Source organism: Triticum urartu, chromosome 6, assembly GCF_003073215.2.
Source record: "Triticum urartu cultivar G1812 chromosome 6, Tu2.1, whole genome shotgun sequence".
Taxonomy (NCBI): domain Eukaryota; kingdom Viridiplantae; phylum Streptophyta; class Magnoliopsida; order Poales; family Poaceae; genus Triticum; species Triticum urartu.
The window spans coordinates 563,162,785-563,173,233 of record NC_053027.1 but is presented as its reverse complement, the minus strand read 5'-3'; positions in this window follow the sequence as shown (position 1 = coordinate 563,173,233).

Below are 10,449 nucleotides of genomic sequence, written 5' to 3'. Positions count from 1 at the left end.
CCAAAGCTAAGCACTTCTCCCATTGCAAGAAAGATCAATCTAGTAGGCCAAACCAAACAGATAATTCGAAGAGACTTGCAAAGATAACCAATCATACATAAAAGAATTCAGAGAAGATTCAAATATTGTTCATAGATAAACTTGATCATAAACCCACAATTCATCGGTCTCAACAAACAAACCGCAAAAGAAGATTACATCGAATAGATCTCCACAAGAGAGGGGGAGAACTTTGTATTGAGATCCAAAAGGAGAGAAGAAGCCATCTAGCTAATAACTATGGACCCGTAGGTCTGAGGCCAACTACTCACACTTCATCGGAGAGGCTATGGTGTTGATGTAGAAGCCCTCCGTGATCGATGCCCCCTCCGGCGGAGCTCCGGAACAGGCCCCAAGATGGGATCTCGTGGATACAGAAAGTTACGACGGTGGAATTAGGGTTTTGGCTCCGTATCTGATCGTTTGGTGGTACGTAGGTATATATAGGAGGAAGAAGTACGTCCATGGAGCAACAGGGGGCCCACGAGGGTGGAGGATGCGCCTGGGGGGAGGGGGGTAGGCGCGCCCCCCTACCTCATGGCCTCCCTGTTGGTTGCTTGACGTAGGGTCTAAGTCTCCTGGATCTTGTTCATTCCAAAAATCACGTTCCCAAAGGTTTTATTCCGTTTGGATTCCATTTGGTATTCCTTTTCTTTGAAACCCTAAAATAGGCAAAAAACAGCAATTCTGGGCTAGGCCTCTGGTTAATAGGTTAGTCCCAAAAATAATATAAAAGTGTATAATAAGCCCAATAATGTCCAAAACAGTAGATAATATAGCATAGAGCAATCAAAAAATATAGATACGTTGGAGACGTATCAGGGCACAATCCGGTCAGACGCACTCGTGTGTCGTTGCCGCCATCTTCCATAGGTCCGTCTTCAGATCATATTGAGGCTTCTACCTTGTCTGGCCACTCTGCCATCGACGTCACCATGACGCCAGGCAGCTACCTCCTCCTGCACGAGTCCATCTCCGCGCATCGGATGCCGAGCCTCCACAGCGCCATGCCGCCGATCTCCGCCGCCATCAATGTGTGAGATGAAGTACCACTCCACCATCCCCCTAGCCATCACTTGCTCCAAAACGATGCCCCCAGGAGGGAAAGCAATAAAAACGCCATCATTGTCCGATCCGGAAGACCCAGATCTAGGGTTTCCCCCGGAGCATCCCGAGCCTGATGACGCAGACTGCAACGACGATGTCTCGACAAGGCAACGTCATCTAAGACGCCGTCATCGTCCGACATGACCATAGTCGGCGCGATTTTCATCGGCAGTTGCTCCACCAGACGTGCGCCACCGACGTCGCTGGTCCCTTCAACCGGAGTAAACTCCAAAACGATACCCTAAAGAGGGACTATGAGGCAAAATTGCCGTCATCGCTCGATCCCAAGGAGATCTAGGGTTTCCCCGGAGATGCCCGCGCTGTCAAGGATCAGACAAGGGTAGAATCCCGGTGGATCTGCCCGGCTGCCGACGAGTCACACCCGCCACCGTGTCGACGGCAGACCAGCGATCAAGGCCCACACTTGGGCATAGATCCGGCCGCGCCGCCACGAACCGATCCGGTCACGCCGCCGCCGTCCCTGGCGACCGCGACGCACCAGATCGCGAGGCCTCCTGCCGTGGGGGGGCGAAGTCGCCGAAGCGCCGCCATGCTCCGGCCCCGGGGCGCCGGGCCGTGCCAGCCCCACGCGAGCGAGAGGGCCCGAGTCCCCGCCACCACCGGCGACGACCAAGCTTCGCCTGGCCGCGCCCTTGGGCGGCGACGAGGGAGGAGGAGGAGGAGGAGGAGGAGGAGTGGGGGAGGGCCGGCCGACGGGATCTGGGGGCCTCCCGGCCGCCCACGCGAGGGGCGACTAGGGAGGGGAGAGGGGCGGTATCTTGTGTCTTGATCAGCGAACTATTCTTCCTTTTGTTGCGTAGTGGTACGCCTGTGTCCTCTCCATCTGCTACTAGTGACTTGTTAACATATCTAAATTCAGAATTTGTCTTAAAAGATTTTTGGTGACTTGAAATATTTTTTGGGCATAGAAGTTAACAAAATTCAAGATGGCATAATTCTGAAGCATGAAAAATATGCCACTGACATTTTGACAAGGATTGGTATGAAGGACTGCACGCCTTCATCTACACCATTAGCTCCTACAGAAAATCTACCAGTTCATGAAGGAGAACCATTTGAACCAGAATATAGAACAAACTATAGAAGCATTGTACGTGCCCCTTCAGTACTTAACTCTGACTACGCGCCCTTCAGTACTTAACTTTGACAGGCCCTGCTCTTTCAGTTTTTGTCAACAAAGTATGCCAATATTTATATGCACCCACGTCAATACATTGGACAACTGTCAAAAGAATCTTGAGATATGCAATGTATACACTAGGGACTGGATTGACCATCAGAAAGTCTCGGTTTACATTGATCGGTGCCTTTCTCAGATGCTCTGATTGGGCATGCTGCACTAATGACAGAAAATCTACAGGTGGGTTTGCAGTGTTTTTGGGATCTAATCTTGTTTCTTGGGGTGCCAGAAAACAAGCTACTGTATCAAAGTCAAGTATTGAAGTTGAGTACAAGTCTCTTGCTAATGCTATTGCTTAAGTTGCTTGGTTTGCTTGATAAACTTCATTTTTTTGCGAGGGATGACCTTGGTATTAATTTTGAATCATACACTATGCCTTTGGTGTAATAACTTGGGAGCAACCTATCTATCTGCAAATCCAGTGTGTCATGCAAGAGCAAAATACATTGAGATAGACTTCTACTTCGTCCTAGAGAGAGTGGCTAATGGGTTTACATAACCTCCACCAAGCCATTTGAAAAATTCAAGCATAAAATCAACTTAGATGCATTGTGATTAAGGGAGGGTGTTAGGAGATACGTTCGGGAATTGTCTAGAGTCTTCTAGAAGAGTAATTGTATACGGTTTGGTTGAGATAAAACCAAACCACATTCCTTTCTATCTCTAGCTGTTTCATATATAGCAAGTCCTGTATTCCCGTTCAACTTGTATATATGCAGTTCAGGGATAAGCCCCTCCGTATAAATATACATCACGCGGCACCCTACGGGGTGTGAGACGCTTTCCCGATTCTTAGGCCCTTGATTATCTTTGTAGTAGAGTAGTATTAGTTGGCTTGACCTTGGGAGTTTGTTTATTGCCCGGAGAAATATGCATGAATATATCGATATATACTGAACTTAGAAGTTTAGTTGTAGCGTAATATATCCCCACTCTGTACAAAATACCATTTACTGAGAATAAAGGGCGCACTAGTTACCTATGACATGTTGCCGTGGCTCACTGCGACCCTGCCTCCATGAACTCCAAAAATAAGCGTGGCCTCAACGATGCAAGAGTCTGTGTGAGCAGGGGATGAGAGAGTCCTTACTTTGATAGGCTTGGACGACGAGTTCACACGATCGAGGGGGCGCGCATGCATGCGTACATATGTAACCTCGTCCCTCGCTTTGTCCGACAGGCTGCAGCACGAGGTTATATAAAGAAACTGCCCCAGCCATTGATAGAAAGCACACATCCAAGGCAGGCCAAGTGCATGCTAGCTCACAAACACAAGACCGAGCTCAGTTACCATGGCGAACACCACCAAGTCTGTGGCGATTCTCAGCCTTTTTGTTTTTCTGCAGGTGTGGTGCGCCGCCGGCCAAGTCCACGACATCCCGGCTGTGATGTCGGTGAATGGCTTCGAGCAAGGAGAGGAGGGTGGGCCGGCGACGTGCGACGGCCAGTACCATAGCGACGCCCTCTTCCTGGTGTCGATGACCTCCAAGTGGTACGGGCCCGGCCTACGGTGCGGCAAGAAGATCGGCATCCGTAGCTCGGACGCGCTTTATGTGGAGGCCATGGTCGTGGACGAATGCGACACAGAGAACGGATGCGGTGACAACGAGATCAGCACGTCGGCCGCCGTGTGGAAGTTCTTCGGGCTTGACACCAATGTCGGCGAGGTGACTGTCACCTGGTCAGATGTAAACTGAAACATGCATGACGGTAAGTCGGCCATCTGTTGCCAACCTCAAAAATCTTCTTACCCGCCTTCACGGCGCCTCGGCGGAGTACCTAGCTGAATAAAACAATAGTAAACTACATTCGTGCATGCCGGATAATCTATCTACTTATATCCAAGTGTTGATCAATGTAACGTTTGTAATGATGTAAGTCAGCCTGTCAGTGTATGTAAGATGATGCCAGTTTGCTAGTCCGTGCTGAGCAATGCATACCCAGCATTCCAGCAATATATATACTTCAACATATATCTTCTCGCCAATTTGGTCTGTATTTTCTTCTTTATAACTGTTCTCTCAAATTTCTCTCCTCCCACATAAAGTCAGCTAGGTTTCTCTCCCTTCTCTGACAAGGGCACTGACTACACTGTCCATCTTACGGCCGCATAGACTATCTGCTGCTGATGTTTCTTTTCCTACTTTTGGTGTTTAAGTGCTTTCAACCTGATAAGATGCTTATGCTCACATTCTATGTACCAAACATTTCCCAGACTTCGGTATGGCTTTGAAATTATGGAATATATAAGGTAGACAGCGGCCTGCATTTTATCCCCCCCAAAAAAATACTGTCCTTCCGATGTGTACTCTCTTTTCCTCAAGGTCTTTATCCCAGTGGTGACGTTGAGGTGCTGATGACATCGTCGCGGTGATGGAATAAGTCGCCACAGTCCCCTCCCCGTTCTGACGGTGTTCGTTCCGATGCAGATGGTGGGCTTGTGGGAGTCTGATCCCATGGATCCGGGCAACAAAATATAACGGGGGGTGTGATGGCAGGCCGTACCTGTTGATTTATATTAGCTTGATCAGATAAGTTACACGGTTTGGTACATGTTTAAGCAAACTAGAACTTGCATCTCAAGTCTTATCTACAATAGAGAGAAACTAAGTATAGTACTTTTACAGGTTTTAATTTCAGCATCCTAAACTAAGTAGTACATCTCTAGGATATATATACATGTACATTTACAGGTATTAATTTCAGCATCCTCTCTCAACCTCAACCTATAGAAGTGTCTTTGTAAACCTGTCTACAATATGACCCCACGTGTATTCAATAATTTATTTGCCACGCTCTCGCAGAAAACTGATAGTGCACTTCAATGTGCTTCGTTCTGGCATCGAACACTACATTTTCTAACAAATACGTTGCACAAAGATTATCACACCTTACTATTTCTGCTTTAGGACGAACTAGCGTACAATCCTCACTTTGTTGCGGGTATTATCCAATTCTTTTAGTAAATTTTAAATTTAGAAAAAGTGCATAAGAAATGTTACTTTTTAGTAGTTTAGTGTTCAGGCCAGTCTGTTGGAAATAATCTTGACATGTACTCGCCGAAACAACAGCCTTGAGATAAAGTAAACGCAAGCAAGAGCTCGCCCGGTAATTACGATGGCGAACACGAACAAGGTCGTGGCAATCTTAGGCGTTATTGTGTTCCTGCAGGCTGTATCATGCACCGTCGCCCTGCACACCGCTGATCCAGTGACGTCCGTCGCCGGCGTCCAGGCAGGAACGATGACAGTCGAGTATGAAGAAGGAGAGGAGGGCGGCGGGCCGGCAACGTGCAACGGCATATACCACAGCGACGGAGATTTCCTGACGATGCTTCCTACGGAGCTGTACGCGAGCGGGAGCCTGTGCAATAAGTTCATAGGCATCACGAGCACGCAAACCGGGCACAGCGCGAGGGCCATGGTTGTGGACGTGTGCGATCACTGCGGGGACTTAATGGAAAAACTGAGTCATCTTTGGAGTTGGATCTGCACGTAATTAATGGAAAAACGAATTACCCAGTCTATTCAGCAAATAAATCTAGTCGCACACAATGAAAGTATGTAAGATGTTAGACATACATATCTCTATGATCTTCCTATGACGGAGGATATTGCTGGATTTGCAGCAACTGCATGCATGTCATAGACAGATCAAGCAGATTCCTCTCCTGAATGGAGTCAGGAGAATAATACGGATGGACATACTTGCAACTTTGCAGAAACCGGTTCAACATTATGTGAATCGTACAATAATTTTGGAATGTGTAGGTACTAACCCGGTCGAATTGATTCCCATGCTTATCTCCGGATCCATGTCGACGCCGCCACGAAATGTATTGTTCCCCCTGTCGAAGCCGCCAGGAACAGAGTAAGGTTAGCGAAGAGCTATGCCTCGCTTCAATGCTATGGCCTACACAACATCTATCGCCACAACTAACAATACTGTATTGAATTTAATGGTATGCAACATGTACAGATGTACACATGGGTTGCGCTTCGATACACAACGCGCCTATACATGTTGACCGACGAATACTGCACGAATCTCATCGCTATATTATGTGATATCCACCTACCCTGTAGAAACCCGGACCACTAGAAAAACCACTCTCAAGGTTACTTCCCAAAAGTATTGCAAAAGCGCTTGTTGACCTCCAATCATCTTGACAACCTTCTCAATCTGCATCAGAGAGATGGCGGGCTTGTGAGAGTGTGATCCCATGGATCCAGGCAATAAAATATATGGGCGGTGTGATGGCAGGCCGTACTTGTTGATTTATATTAGCTTGATCAGATAAGTTACACAGTCTGGTACATGTTTAAGCAAACTAGAACTTGCATCTCAAGTCTTATCTACAATAGAGAGAAACTAAGTAGTACTTTTACAAGTTTTAATTTCAGCATCCTAAACCAAGTAGTACATCACTAGGATATTGGGGTGATGTATGCTCAGTGTGTTGCTCTGTCCATAGTTGTAAGATTAGCGTGCTGGGAACTTATCCAAACTAGTCCTTTCAAGATTTAAGATGTATCTCGTTCAGTATATCCTTTATAAATTCTAGGATTTCTGATGTATTAAATTGTTGCTGACTTGATGCATGCACTGTGCTTTCAGATGCACGACAGCGACGGTCTGGCGCCATTGAGATTGTTGACACAAGCATGACGATGCCGCAAAGGCGCCGAGGAGGGAAGCACCTCCTAGATCCGATATTTGCAAGCACCAAGATGAAATGGCTAGGCGAGCCGGCCGCCTAGACATGTTAATTTGTGCATTGTTTGTTGTTTTCTGGCGGAGTGCTGCTAATTGTTGACATAGGTGGTGATATAGTGTTGTGTACATACATAAAAAAAAATCCTTGGTTGTTGCCTGCCGCTCTCTTTGTCGGCTGGCTGGTGGTGTTGCTCAAAGTGTTGGGAGGCTGGTGGTATTGAACTGCTCATGAACTAGCTAAGCTAGTGCTTAAAGAAAATCAAATATCCCTGTTTTATGTACGAATGCAATGCAGTTAATTCTTCAGTGGAAGGTTTGAATAGCTGCTGCAAATTTCCAGTTAGACATTGTGTGGATGAATCTCTTTAATGGGGACTTTGGAATTAAGGGGCCTATCTGCAGGTGGTTGGTTCAATCAGAATCAGGATGAGATGAGCCACTATATTTTGAACTGAGTGTGCATAATATTTTGTAGCTGGCTCATGAACTAGTTACGTTTGAAAATCAACATGCATATCATATCATATTAGATAGTTTATGCTTTTGGCAGCAAATCTGATGGAAGTAAATTACTCTCTTGGTGAAATTGTCTTGATTATTTATGCCCAAACCATAAACACAAGATAAAATTTACGAGTTTTTGGACACCGGCGTGCGAGTGATGAGCCGAAGAAATGAACAACCTTGTAAGAAAGAACCGGATTATTGGTAAAATGGCCTTAGTCATTGACCTTAATTTATTTATTGTCTTTCCTGTATCACTTATTTTATTTATTTAGCTATTATCAACCTGCAGAATTGGGCTAGCAAGTAGGGTGCAGCCGCAAAGAGCGCTAACAAATCTAGGAAACAGTCACTGGAAACAACGCCAGGTAATCTTGGAAACATGCACCACAAAGATTGCCAGCCAGCCGGCCAACCATGAGAAACATGTCCCTCGTAATTCTTCTTTCGAGTAAAACAATGAATGCACGTCTATATTGAAAAAGGCTTTTGACCCGTTTTATATATAAACTAAAGATCATCAACAACCCGGTATAAACGCATGCCATCAAAACACACGCACACACCCAAGGCAGGATACATAGGCGCTGAGCACAGCAACACCACCCCTAGCACTACAAGAGCAACCGGGGGCCTGGACAGTGACCACGCCAATGCGAAGAGATGAAGCTACATATGACGAACCGTAGGCTCCAAGGCAATGCCTTCAGGAAGCTTACGACACTGAAGTGCCGACACCGCCCGATCCAAGGATCAGAGTTTCTCCTGGGTCAACACGACGGACAATGAGAGCCATGGCGACGCCTTCAAGAAAGGAATGAGTTTCGCCACTGCCGGTCCGTCCGAAGTTAGAACATGTTTTCACCTCGGCCAATATGCACCGCCACCGAACGTCACATCCCGGCTACCACGCCGCCCACACGGTCATGGTCACCGGACAGAACCAAGCCCGGGCTCTTCCCAAGAGCACCGTGCTACCACCACCAGGGCCGCCGCCCTGCCCTCCAAGACCTTGACACCACCTCACCCGAAGCTCGCCGCTACCCTCGCCAAAGAGAGGAGCGGAAAGGTCCCGCCTTTCGCACCCCTGAGCGGTCCCCAGTGTCGAGACCTACCAGGCCGGCCAAAACTGGCCTCCATCGATCTGTCCAGCGACATCGGGCACGAGACGAGGCCGGTCCTACTGCCGGGCGCGAGACGAGGTCGGTTCTACTGCCGGGCGCGAGACGAGGTCAGTTCTGTAGCCGGGCGCGAGACGAGCTTGGTCCTGCTGCCAGAAACGAGACGGGCTCGGTCCTGCAGCACCGGGCACGAGACGAGCGATGGACCGCAACTGGGAGAGCTCCAGCCCTTCGACAAAAGTAACGTCGGACGACGAGGGAGGATTGAAGGCCGCCACAAGCAGCCTACGAGCGAGCCGACGCTGAAGGAAACCAACCGCCGCCGCACTGACCTGCCATCGCACGGGCCGCTCACCGACGGCCGACGCTGGAGAGGTCCAGCCGCTGTCGAGGAATGACCCGGCCCACCTCCATGGGCTACCACCACGCCGTAGCAGCCCACATCCAAGCATCGACCTTGAGTCCGCGGCCACCATCCCAAGCCTCCCGCCGCCGCCCACGGCCAGATCCGGGCGGATCTGACCAGTAGCCATGGCACCCCTGCAACAGCGGCCTGCGCGCTGCCGTGGCCACGGACAGAGAAGGCCGTGTCAGTCGCTGCCCACCCACGCGCCGCCCGCTGCCAGGAGCCCGCCAGATCGGATCTGGGCAGGGCCACTGCCGCCAAGCGCACCCCGCCACTGCCGCCAGGCACTCCCCGCCGCTGCCACCGTGAGTGGGAGCCGCTGCCACCGTGAGCGGGATCCACCACCACCGCTATCGCTGCCAAGCAGCCCTCCGCGCCACGGCACAGCCGCCAGCGCCACCGCGCCCTGCGAAGCGATGGGACGAGGATCCCCTGACGTGGGATGTCCTGCCATTGAGAGACTGGCACATGGGTCCCATCAAGCACAGGGCCCATCTGTCAGTGACCAAAAGGCAGTGAAAGGTAGGGTTTGCTACGTCAAAGGATCCGTGTCCGAAGCGGTGCGCCCCCGCGCGAATTAAGAGGGCGTCCCGCGCTGCCCGACCCAGCACGAAGAGGAGAGGATGCCCCGCCGCCGCCAACACCAACCGGTCTTTGCCCGGCGACAAGCTCCGGAGGCGGCAGGACGAGAGAAGGGGAGGAGAAGAGTAGAGGGGCGACGGCTAGGGTTTCCCCCGTCGCTCGCGGGGTAGACACCGGGAGGTCCAACCTTTTTCTCTTTTCAATGCGCGCCTATAGGGATGCCCAACAGGTAGACTGGCTTGCGCCAGCTCATCGATCCGCGGCACCGCGGCTTCCTCGTTCTCTCTCTTCATCATGCCTTCTAAGACGGCCGACTATCTCCATGTACGCTGGAGAGAGACATACATCCACATGTGGGGTGCGCGTGTAACTTATGACTTAGGACTTGGCCACGACTGGCAAGAGACCATGCTCTCCTTGTGAGGTGGTTATACTCATTACCCCGTCGATTAGTCGTCATTGGTGAATGCTCTGTTGACCCAAGGAACCATGCGCAATCTTGCAGGTCCTCGTTGTCTTGTCCTGGGAGCAGTCTATCTCTCGTGGAAGATATATGCCGGTTCTTTTTGGGTGAGGGAGGTCGCTAGGCCGTCGGAGGAGTGCGGCTTGAGAAGGATGTCGGAGATGGCGTGGGGCGGGGCGGGGCGAGGAGGAAGACATGTGTACGACAACTAAGGCGGGTGGCTGAGGACTGAGATCGCACATGGGTATGATTCCGGGCGCGGCCCGGCCGGCGGCGAACTGGAGGTTGGGAGGTGGAGAAATTGATAATT